Raw genomic sequence first — 12,900 nt, 5'->3', positions numbered from 1 at the left:
GTGAGTCGGCACCACCGGGGGTGAGGGTAGGAGGAAGCGCAAGTGTCCCCAGTTGCACAACAATGTGAATGTCCCGGATGCCACCGCACTGTTCACCTAAAAATGCTTAAGATGGCGAATTTTACATTATGCGTATTTTACCACTATTTTAAAAAAATGTGTCACAAGTGATTTCCTGAGGGTTTTAGTCCAGATTTTTCTTAGAGTCATACAACTAACTCATTAAGCTAAGAAAAACAATCCGTTTAGGTTTTTTCGTTAATGACAACAGTGGCATCCTTACTACAGGTGAGCTCACAAAGAAAAAAGGCACCATAAACTTTGAAGAGCCAGTGAGAGAATGAAAAGTTGTTGAGTCCCCCAAATCACAAACCTCTTTTCCCATCTCTTTGAGCTAGGATCTTAGGCACACACAATCCCGGTTCGTCTTCAGGCTACCTTTAACACGTGGGTTTTGGTTTTCTTTCTGAATGTGTCCATATTTCACCCCCGAAGGTACATTAATCCGCATGAAATTGCAAAGTTATTAAACAACTGCATCTCTGATGTCAGGGCTGGAAGACATTGGAGGGCTTCTGGTTTCTCTTGCTCCCCAGGCACCCACTCCAGGGAACACAGGCTCCCTCCCAAACAAGGCGGCTTCTCACCCGCCGGAGGGGCTCCAGGGAGGCACTAGGAAAATTTCTGTCGTAAAGGTGGCTCGAAGGCTGGTTGTATTAAATTACCACTTAAAATGGCAGGTGCAGTAAATTATTTAATGAATCTTCTGCTGCAGCATTTGAGCCTTTGTTTTCTTCAAATTAAAAATGAAGAGGAAAAAAAAGGCAATTTCAGCGAGACTCTGCTCAACGCGTCTTTCAAGCCTGTGAAGTTTCATTACCACCTCTATCCCCAGAAAAAAAGCATGTCAATCACAGATCCAGGAGCTGAAATAGGGAAAAGCTTTCCAGAGAAGCTCTGGCCCAAGGCATGGGGACAGGCTCTGGCAGACTCAAATGGAAGGATTTCAGAAGAATGTCAATGGTGTGGCAGTGAGTTGGCTTCCGGGTTAAGACTTGCTCTGTTTTCTAAGCAGTTGCACTTTCTCCTTTCTGCACACAACCCTTTGCAGGAGGCAGCACAGCGAGCTGGTCACAAGCTCTGCCAAGCTCTGCCTCTTTGTAGCTTTGTGATTTGGGGCAAATTACTTTCCTTCTCTGAGTTTACTTCCCTCTGCTATAAAATGGGAAAAATAATATGCACCTCCTAGGGTTATTGTGAAAGACACAAGAGGAAAAACTCATTTAACACTTGGCAAAGCCCCTCTCCTTGATTCATAGATGTGGCTCCTGTGGCCATGTGAGGCCACGTGCATTCCCCCCCCTTCCCCCGGTGTTACTTCCTTTTCCTATAAGGACACCAGTCTGTTGGATTAGGGCCCCAACCTTGTGATCTCATTTAACCTTAATTATGTCTTTAGAGACCCTATTTCCAAATACAGTTAGGACTTAAACATATGCATTTGGGGAGGACACAATTCAGTCCATATCAGCCCCACCCAATCCACTAAAAGGCCTTAAGAGAAAATATTGAGGATTCTTGAAGAAGATGGAATTTTTGCCTCAAGACTATAACATAGGGGCACCTGGGTGGCTCAGTCATTAAGTGTCTGCCTTTGGCTCAAGTCATGATCCCAGGGTCCTGGGATTGAGCCCCGCATCGGGCTCCCTGCTCCGCGGGAAGCCTGCTTCTCCCTCTCCCACTCCCCCTGCTTGTGTTCTCTCTCTCGCTGTCTCTCTCTGTCAAATAAATAAATAAAATCTTTAAAAAAAAAAAAAAAAGACTATAACATAGAAATCCTGCCTGGGTTTCTAGCCTCCTGTTCTGCACTGCAAATTTTGGACTAATCAGCCCCCACAATCACATTAACCAATTCCTTAAATCAAATCTCTATCATCTGTCCATCTATCTATCATCTGTATGTGGTTTAGAACATATGATATATAATGGGGGCAGGGGCATGCACACCAGCCTTCCGGCCCCCGTCAGGCTCTCCAGGCCATGCTGTCCAGCAGGTGAAGGCCCAGCCCCTGAGGACCCGGGGTGGAGTGCCCTGGGACCAGAGAGGATGTGGCGGAATTTTGGGTCTCCAGAGTAGCTCACTGAATATAAGTCCTTAATCAGTAGGGATGGGTCCTTTGAAGGTGAACTCCATTTGAGTCCATGGAAACTCTATCATGTTATTTCCCTAGATAACACATTTTCTCAGTCTTCAGTGATCAGTCCTTCCTGCCACCTTTTCTTGTCCATTGGACTTAAAATGATCTCAACTGTAACTCTGAGCTACTAATTAAGTCTGTTAAACACAGCGAGTTTTCTGCCTCCAGCAGTGCTATAGAAATTGAGGCTTTTGCTGGAAAGTGACTAATCTGTCTGAATATATTAATTATTGCATGAAATGTTAAAGCTTTGAGAACATTCTAAAAACATCCTAAGAATACCTTGATAATGAAACATCTCCCCCGTGATGGGCCTTTTCATGGCCAGGAGAATGTCTCATACCAAAAGAAAGCCTCCATCTGTGTTAGGCACATCAAAACAAGCACTCAAAGCCAGAAGGCACGAATGGGCTTCCATATTTGCATCTGTGAGGACTGGCTGGATTGTGCTGCAGCAGCAATCTCCCACAGTTCCTGAAGGTGCCCAGTAAATGTCGGGTGAATGAACGAATGGTCGGCCTTTCTCTCCCCTCCCCTCCATGCTGGATTTTGTTTTGAATGAAGGAGAATACTTCGTTGGCTAGAGGTAGCCCCCTTATGTCCGTGAGAAAAGTGTGGGGAGCTGTATTGGAGAGAGTCGAAAAGAACTCTCGCTGGGATAGCCACTCAGGCACTGATTTTGCCAACTGAATAGCCAGCCCTGCTCTACTCTGGCAATCTGTGGCCGAGGTGGGAAAGGATTTCTTCTGTGCAAACATCTCTCTCTGGCCAGCCGTTCAAGCGGCTGAAATTTCACCGTGAGGAGGAGTTCGGGGGGAGGAGCTAAAACTCACCTCTCCCCGTGTGGGAGCAGACACATGAAAACTTTCAGAGGGGAAAGGTTGATCTGGTCCTCGCAGGGAGAGGGCACAACGTAAAGAGCGAGAGACAGTGAGAAACACGAGGAGCTGGTGAATGGGAGGAGAGGTCTAAGCACAGGGCAGGGGAGGCAAGCTGTGCGGGGCCAAGCATCTGGAGGGGGGCTGTGCACTGGTGGCTGGGTGAGAGGCAAAGCGCACTCTCCAGAAGACTTGAGGTCCCGGGATGAATGGTGCCTCTCTCCCAGGCATGACAGGGCAGCCCTGGGCCAAGCCCATGTGCCAATGAGCAGAGAAGCGCAGCCTGGAGAGGGAGGGGCCTCGGGAAGAGCACCTAAGGTGGGAAAAGAGGCCAGGCTTTGGAGACCAACGGGCCTAGGTTCAAATTCCAGCTCCAGCATAGCCCTTGCTATATGACTCTGGGTGTGTTCCCTACTTTCTTTGAACCTCCGTCCTTCTATTAAGTGGGATTTAGCACATCTCATAAGGCGGATGTGAAGATTTAGGAGAAAGAGGGATGCATGGGTGGCTCAGTCAGTTAAGCGTCTGCTTTTGACTCAGGTCATGGTCTTGGGGTCCAGGGATTGAGCCTCACCTCGGGCTCCCTGCTCAGCGGGGAGTCTTACTGCCCCTTCTGCCCCTCACCCTGCTTGTGCTCTCTTGCTTTCTCTCTCTCTCTGTCAAATAAATAAATAAAATCTTAAAAAAAAAAGATTTTGGAGAAAGTACCTCTAAAGTGGTAAAGTGCCGTGCTCTGTGTGTGGCAGGTAACAAGTGCTCAATAATGTGAGTGTCCTTTTATCTTTCACCTGCTCCAATTTCCTCCAGGCCCACCCCCCCCCCAAACACACACACAGCAATGAGAAAATTCTTACTGTTACAAAATCCAGCACGGAAGGGAGGGGAGAGAAAGGACTGTTCTTACCTTAGGGTCTTTAGACATGTTTTCCAACTTTGTGGGTCACAATCCACAGTCAGAAATACATCTGAACAGACCCACGTGTGGGCTGGTGGGGGAGGGGAGGACGGGTGCAAACCCTGACCTGCCCCCTCGTGTAGAACACGCAGGAATCACAAACCCAACATCCCTCTCCCGTGTGCCAAGAAAATGAGGGAGACGCTTCACAGCGGTGCTGTTTGTAAACACGTGATCTGGAACCATCCCCACATCCACTGGCCCCGGGGGGTGATTATCATACAGTTCAGGATGGTGGCTGCCTCTGGGGGGCGGGGGTGAGGTGAGGAGGGTCAGACCGCAGGTTTCTAAGGTCTCAGCTCTGGCCTAGTTCCCAACCCATCGTGGGGGAAATTCGGAGTTTTGCCTAATTAGTGTTTAAAATAGAAATCGTATATATGCTGCTAGTAGTTTAACAGTATTTACAATTAAAATAAAGGTTAAAAACTAAAGAGAAATACATTTATACCCCACACCAGTACACACATTTATCTATATCTAATTATAACATCTATGTGTGTGTGTTTACACTAAAATGAAGATTTTACAAAGAAACCAGCCTTTATGACATGAGCTGTACCCCTATGTATGTCTATTCTATTCTACTCGGTTCAATTCTATTTTTTTTTAAAGATTTTATTTATTTATTTGCGAGAGAGAGAATGAGAGATAGAGAGCACGAGAGGGAAGAGGGTCAGAGGGAGAAGCAGACCCCCCGCTGAGCAGGGAGCCCGATGTGGGACTCGATCCCGGGACTCCAGGATCATGACCTGAGCCGAAGGCAGTCACTTAACCAACTGAGCCACCCAGGTGCCCCTCAATTCTATTTTTTAATGCAGTTGTAACCTGCTAAACTGATTTCAGAACCCCCTAGTGGATCACGACCCACAATTGAAGAACCCCGCCTCGGACCGATGATAAATACCAACATTCCCCCTTGCCTAGATGAGAAAGGCTATTTGGAAATATTTGGCAAAGCCCAATGTGGTGGAGACAGACCTTGTTCTTGGAAGGGACTGACTGCTTTTGATCAGCCATTTGCATGTCAACGGCAGAGCTTTTCCTCTGGGAAGCCTGTCCCGTAAGTGATTGCTGGTTATGGTGGTGGAATCAGGCACACTTGTCATCTGATCCAAACAGCCAACGAAGAAGAAGGCTGAATGCAACAGTTTGGGGGCTGCCTCTCTGGGGTGCAATAACAGTGTTTCCAGGAGACAAACCAAAGTGTATCATCAGGAAGTATACAATGGCAGCTACTTATTGATGCAGCAGGAAGTGAGAATTGCAGCAGACGCATCTAAAGGACTGGAATGCTGAGATGAAAATGGAGCGTAACAGGGCATCCCATGGAAGAGCATTTTGTCCTGTTGCAGTTGGCAGATTATGTGGAGGGAGCAGCTTGTGGATGACAGAGCTGCTTGCTGGCCGGATAACAGAGCAGCTGTAGGAACAATCAATAGACAACCAGCGAACACTCCTTTAGTGTCCAAATTACTCAGAATGTTCCTCTCCAGGGCTTCAGTGTTAGCGTTGCTTTTAAGATTGAGTATGACCCTGGGCAGAGCCAACTCCCACAACTCAGATTCATGTGAATCATGCATTTGCTCTAAGAGACCAAGCATCTGCTTGGATGGTCTCACAGTTTTCAGGACCCCTGAAAGAGATCCGCCCTCTGGCTTTCCTGTAGACTCCTAAGTTCAGTAAATGGTGACTCCCCCACAGGCTCTAGAACCCAGACTAGAGTGGGAGCCAATGGGATGCCGTCTCCAAGGCTCCCAGCCCATCTAGCAAAACCTCATATGGGCTATTTCAGATGCCTTCTGCCATGGGCTAGTCCCAGGCCCTTCCCCAGGGAGCGACCAGAGTTGGGTAGGCTCTGGCTGCATGTAAGTACTCTGGGACATTCTGTTCAAGCCTTGAAAAGGTAAGTGGATGGAACATCCAGGTGTACTACGGGAGAAGTCAGAGTTAACTGCTGCCCTGTCACCACTCTGAACCACAAGAAGGCAGAGCAATGCTTCTGATAAATACCTGGCTGGTAGATAGGATCAGAACTTTCAACGTGAGCTGCCAGGAGACAAGGAAGTCATTTGGGCTCCAGATGATCTCTGTAGTGATGTCAGGGTGGCTGGAGTCCCACCTAATCACAGGGATGGTTTGCAGTAAGACAAGCGCAGGAATGAGAGAAAATGTGAAAGAAGAAATGACAGAATTCTCACGTTCCTCTCTTTTCTTGACCATCACTGAAAATTTATAGCCAGAACAATCAAACTTAGGTTCCCAGATCCTTTTCATCCAGCACTTCTCTTCCTAAGTAGGAGGGAGAAATGTTCTGCAACATTATTGGCACTCTATGAACCTTGTATCCTCTTATGTGCAGAGAAGACCATCCCTGGGTGCAGTTGGTCCATAGGTACTCAGAGCCTTCCTTCTGCATCAGGGTATATGGCAATGCAGGAAATCAGGAACCTTCTGTCATCTGAAAGAATCCATGAGGTTGTCTGCTGGGATGACTTGAAATGTGTCTCCTTCATCCCCAGACAACTACTAATGCTTCTTTGTTTGTGTTGTGGATAGAAGACTGCAATGTTGCAGCTGTGTGTGTGTGTGTGTGTGTGTGTGTGTGTGTGTGTGTCTACATCTGCTTGTGTACACATGTGTTTGTCCACAAACTGGAGACAGAACAAGCTTCTGAGAAAGACCAAAAAGAAATGGAAATGCAGTCTGTTAAGCAAATGTTGACATAATCAGGAGCCAGGTACCACCCTGCAGGTTTTAGTGCATGGGGCCCTCTCCCTAACAGCACGGGCTCTTGGTTCTTCGCCTAGCCTCTTGATCAGTAATGCCTACTTCTAACCTACTTCATATAAAAGACTTAAATGTACATTTTAGGTAGCCCCTAAATGGAAAATCAAGGTTTGAGAAGCTTTATGAAACAAAGACAATGATTCACAGTAAGTACACATTTCTTGATGATCCCAGAAATTAAGCTGCTGTGGGTTTTTCCTATCCTACTTGCAAATGCATCCAGAGGGTAATAAGCCATAAGCACACCCGATAACTCTAATAATTGAATAATAAATAAGTACCGAGTCAGCACAGACCGTGTGAGGGAGCGATGCCAACAGGCTGGAGCTGCACCTCCCCGAGTGGCACCAAGGCAGGCTGCTCTCGAGCAAAGAGGAAATATTACGACAACCCTCTATAGGTTTCCTGACCTTGGCACTTGTCCAGGACACGCAGCCGCATACAAACTCCTGAAGGCACACCTAGGACACGCCCCTGACCTCCTTGCCGCTCTAAACAAGCCTGCTGAGCACGTGGTTGGTTTAGCATGGGCTGAAGCTTGCCGCAGGTCACTGCAGGCCAATTGCCTGGACTACTTAGACCATCACAAAATTGGATGGATTCTGACTTCAGCATCAATCAGCTTCTTCCCTGGGTAAAAAAAAAAAATGTGTGTGTGTGTTGCAGGGGGGTGGAATTAGGTTATTGAGTTAGAAGAATTAACATAATGGAAGGAAATGAGGAGCTACACAAAGTGTATGAATTCATTGCCATATATAACTCACTCCCGGAAAAATGTTTTTTTCCTTTATGATTCCTGGCAGATTTGGCCCAGCGATTTGGGGCATGTCTGAGCCTCGATTTAAACCTGAGGTAAGGGAGAGTGGAGCTCCTTCACTAAAGAGAGATCTACAGGCAGCCCATGAGTTGGGAAGGCACGGCTGATATGCATGTGTGAGGGAATGCGTCACTCACACGTCTCAGGGGAGCTCAAGGAGGGGGCGCTACCTAATTACAGGGCCAGCCTCCCTCTCCCAGGAGCTTCCATCAGGGAGACCATGGCCCCTTTAATAGAACCACCTGGAGCCTGCCCGTGGCCACGCTCCTTTAGGGCCTATGAGAAGGAAAGAGGCACAGGGCCAGCAAATTGTTGTGCGTTCTATTAATGTTATTAGCATGTCCTTCAAAGCAGTGACAAAGCACCAGGCGATCATTAGAAATGGAAGATATAGTCTCCGTTTCAGTCCACAATGTAAAACTAAACCAGGAAAACAATTCTTTGGACAGGCATATATTGATCAAACACTTCCGTGTATTCATTTTACACACTTAGCAAAGTACTCTGTACACAGGGCCTTTGGTAAAGGTTGTGGCTGATGATTGGAGGAGGGGGAGGGGGAGGAGATAATGATGAGGCCTTGGAATGGCTTGGTGCCATCGTCTGCAAAAGGGAGGGATTACATTATCTCTGCTATGTCATGTCATCTATGAAAAGACACCTTACTGGTCAGTCGCCAAATTCTATGAGTATTGTACCTCTCGGAGTTCTGCATGTAATCGTTGAATAACAAATACCCGTGGGCTGATTTTATGAATCCATTTAATAGGTTGTAGGTGGAAAGACTGAGCCCGTTCCATCATCAGACAGCTGGTTAACAGTGGAGGGGGGTGTGGTGGGCAGAGAGAAACAGACTAGGCAGAGCCCCAGATGGAGAACAGGTCCTTGGATAATGAGTCCATTGGATTCATTGCTAAATTCACTTTTTCTACCGGGAGAGGAAGAGTAGGAAAGCATCAGAGCAGTGATGTCAGCGGTATCAGAGCCACTCCTCCCCTGAGAAGGGAGAATCACACCCCATTAAACCATCAGGAGATCGAAAATCAGTTTTTTTTCAAGAGCTCCACCTTCTTGTTCTCTCTGCCAGTGGAGATGAGCAAATTTTGAGTCCCTATGGTTTATTCATCCATTCATTAATTTGTTCATTCAATGAATTTTTTTTAACTGAATTTTTTTTTTTTAATTGCATCTGCTAGGTACTGTATATCATCAATGCCAAGCCAACCGAGAAACTGTCGGGGCCTTCCGGGAGCTTGCAACCTAGTCGAGTCTAAGAAGTATTTGTATGTTACTACAGCACAAGGCAGGATAAAGGGAATGTCTTGAGAGAGATGCAGTGAAGGCTAGTAGGTGCTCTGAGGTGGTAGAGATATGGCAGGAGAAGAATCTACCATCTCCATTGTTACAGGAGAGTGGAGACAGGAAAGAGGCTCATCAGAAAGCAGAAGCCAGTCTGACATTGCAGATATATGGGCAGTATGCTGGCCTTCCTCCCTACCACCCCCTGGTCCCCTCATCTGGACTCACTCTTTGCTCCCTCTTGAAGAAACAGAGTGACTTTGGGCCTTCTGCTTTGTGTTTCAGGATCTACAAGCTTGAGACTACTTTAAGTTGTCTTAATATTTGTGCAGTCAGGAGACAAAAATCTCTAAATATAAGCCAACAGCCCAGAAGAAGGACAGCATAACATGAGTTGACGCCGGCATTTCTGCATCGTCCAACCTGCAAAATATGTTCTAGGTTACCGACAGGGGAAAATGTCCCAGGGTTATCAAGAAATAGCAGCATTTCAAGCCCTGCCATTGCATACACTAAAAATATCAGATCTCATGATCTGCCAAAAAAGAAGAAAAATATCAACCCTCCTTACAGAAATACACACCCGCCTGTCAAGCTTTCTCAGTGTTACCTTTGTTTATATTCCTGACTTCAGGTTTTTGCATTAACCTCAGAACCTTCTTGATGGATTCATGTCCACAAACCTCAAAGAATTTGTAGTCCTTATGATAATATGGGTACCAGGGCCTCTTTATGGGTACCAGGTACATGGCCGCTTTACCTTATAATGGCTCATGATCCAGACTCTTTGGAAAGAGCTGCCCAGTGTTTGTGTCTGCTAAGAGTTTCTTTTTTACAGAAGAAAGAAAATCAGTCTGAGGGGTTACCATGAACGCTGATGTCAAAATGCCAGTGGAAGTTGAGAAATAACAGAAATAATGCCAAGAACAATTTTCCTTCCCAGATGTCCTGATGGTTCTCAAGAATACACGGAACTCCCCTTCTAATCAAGAGTGGGCAGGCTACAAAGAAGTAAATAATATCTAAGGGAGGCAGTTTTCCCCCTATTTTTTCGGGTATACAAGTAATCATATGTTCAGTGTAGGAAAATAGAAAACACAGATAAATAAAAACAAATAAAAACAGTCAACCAAAATTCTACTGCCCAGTGAAAAATCACTGTAAATATTTTGGTGTATATTCATCGCTATAGATTGAATGTTCATGTCCCCCCGCCCCCCACCCAAATTCATATGTTGAAATCCTAACCTCCAGTGTGATTAGGAGGTACAGCCTTTGGGAAATGATAAGGCCATGAGGCTGGAACGCTTATGAATGGGATTAATGCCCTTATAAAAGAGACCCCAGAGAACTCTCTCCTCCCTTCCTCCATGTGAGGACAGAGGGAAAAGACTACCATCTATGAAACAGAGGGTGGATCCGTACTAGATAGTGAATGTGCTCCTGCCTTGACCTTGGATTTCCCAGCCTTCAGAACTAGGAGAAATACGTATCTGTTGTTTATAAGTCACTTTGTCTATGGTATTCTATTATGGCAGCCCAAACATACTAAGACATCCACCAAAACTTTTTCATATGTTTATGTGTGTTTGTTTTTTAATGGAATTAATACTATATTTAATATTTAGTGACCTACTTGTCTCTTGATATGTTATGAATATCTTTAGATAGTTATGTGCACACACACATGTACATCATCATTTTATTATCTTTAACCGTTCAATAATTCTATTTTCAAGGTGAACTGTAATTCAATCCTGTATACCATTGGACATCTAGGTTACCTGCAGCTTTTTGCTATCAAAAGACCATAAGGAGTATCTTTGTATGCACATTTTGCATACTTGCCTGTCACTTCCTTAGCATAAACTTCTTAGAGCAGAGTTGTTCGGGACACATACCCTTTTGACATGTATTTCTATGTGTTTCTGAACTGTCCTCCAGGATATTGTACCGATTTACACTTCTAGCAACAGTGTCTAAGAGAGCCTCTTTCCCTAGACCCGTGAAAGGCACCTTTGAAAATCCTCTGTCTCATCTTTGTCCTTGGACTCCCACCCAGGACACACTCCTTTCCTGACAACAGCTGACAGAAAGGGCTCTGTACCACGCATGTGCACCAGACAAAGAAAGACGGGCAGGCAGCCATACGCTGGAGGAATAACAGAGAGGCACGGTCAAGACATAGTGAAATTTTGCTCTAGAGAAAGAAAGAAAAGAAAAGAGCGAGGTGTCAGGCTCAGAGTTATGAGGCTCGGTTCTCTCTTTCCTTCCTTTCTGTTTTAAAAGCAGCAATGCTTTCTGTCTAGACAGTGAGGCTCTTCTGGAAAAGTTAGATTACCCCAGCAAGGTTGTAGCGTCCAACCCTCTTTCCAGATTGGAGTACAGTTGATACCTGTGTGCTTTTACATAGATCATCCTAGCAAACCCTCCCCACTGCTGCGTGATTTGGGGCAGGTATAAGCATCCGCTTTGCTGCGGGTTAAGACACTTGCCTAGACGGCAGGGTAGAGTGTTGAGCTCCTGGTCCCCAGGCTAGGGCTCCCTTTGAATATGCTCCTCTTTCACTTAATATGTAAGACATTGGAATAAATACATATTAGCCCCAGGATCTGTAGTAAAAATTGCCTTTTCTACAGAATTCTTGCTATCGACTTTTGTCATGCTTTGAGCCTCTCCTAAGGAAGGGGACAGCACAAATAAAGAAAGAGTGAGATCTGGCCCCAGCTAGTCTGCGTATATGCCATGACATTAACCGCATTAATGGGACCCTATTCATTGTGTGAGTGACTCTCTGGGGTCACAGTTACTGATTTGTGAGGTGATACCAAAGTTTGGACGGTGCCCTAAGGGCCCTGGGAGGGCTAATCTTTCTGTCAACTTGGCTAGACCATGATACTCAGATATTTTGGTCAAACGTTGTTCTAGATATTTCTGTGAAAGTGTTTTTTTTTTTTCAATGAGTTAACATTTAATATCAGCAGAGCCTGAGTGAAGCAAATTGCTTTCCATAAGGGAGGCAGGCATCATCCAATCATTTGAAGGACTTAATAGGAAAAAACTGACCTCCCCTGAAGATGAGGAAATTCTGCCTTCAGACTGCCTTTGGACTTGAACTGCAGCATCAAATCTTCCCTGCACCTGCTGCTCGTCTGCCCTGCAGATTCTGAACTTGCCAGCCTCCACAACTATGTGAGCCAATTCCTTAAAATAAATTCATTCCAATTCTCTATCATAGATATAGTTATAGACCTCATTGGCTCTCTTTCTTTGGAGAATCCTAATATAGGCCCATCATCAGCTTGGGACAGAGCTTTCTGGTCAGGGTTTTTACCTTATCTAGTGTCAATTCCAAATCCAAGAAGCAAGCATAGGTGAAATCCATGCCTTCCCACTTTTCTAAGACAAGTTGACATGACAGTGGTAATCATAGCAATGTCCCAGGCGCTCTGCCAAATTCACAGCCCAACACTAGGAGGTCGGCCTAAGAGCCTGCATTGACAGAAGAGGAAGCTAAGGCCCAGGGAGCCTGATGCTATCCTTGTAAATGTGACTCCTACTAAAGAGTCTGAGCAGCTCCAGGAGGGGGCAGGCCCGGGTCCTGATCCAGGTTTGCCTGACCTGCCAGGCTTTTGACCTATCTAAGCCACGCCGCCTTGTTATAGAAATGGTTTGACATTTGAAAAAAGACTCAGTCCCCACTGGGCATGAGCAGGGCTTTAAATTCTCTTTACTTCTGAGCATGTGAAAACCACCCAAAGACTATTTCAGGTTCAGAACACACACAGTGCGCTTCAAGCAGGATAGAGAGCCTTTGCCTGAGCCGGTAGGTCAGAGCGCTCAGCTTCTCCACCTGGAGAATGACTGAGATGCCCAACGTCTCCCCCCAGTTGTTTCCGAACCTCTGTCTTCATGTCCAGTGCTGATCTCTCTCGAAGGCTCATTACATGCAGAGCTGGGCTCCTG

This window comes from Callorhinus ursinus, unplaced genomic scaffold, assembly GCF_003265705.2.
Source record: "Callorhinus ursinus isolate GAN/ISIS: 27379988/994484 unplaced genomic scaffold, GSC_fseal_2.0 scaffold7, whole genome shotgun sequence".
In the NCBI taxonomy this organism is placed as follows: domain Eukaryota; kingdom Metazoa; phylum Chordata; class Mammalia; order Carnivora; family Otariidae; genus Callorhinus; species Callorhinus ursinus.
The sequence above is the reverse complement of the archived record's forward strand: the minus strand, read 5'-3'. Positions refer to the sequence as shown.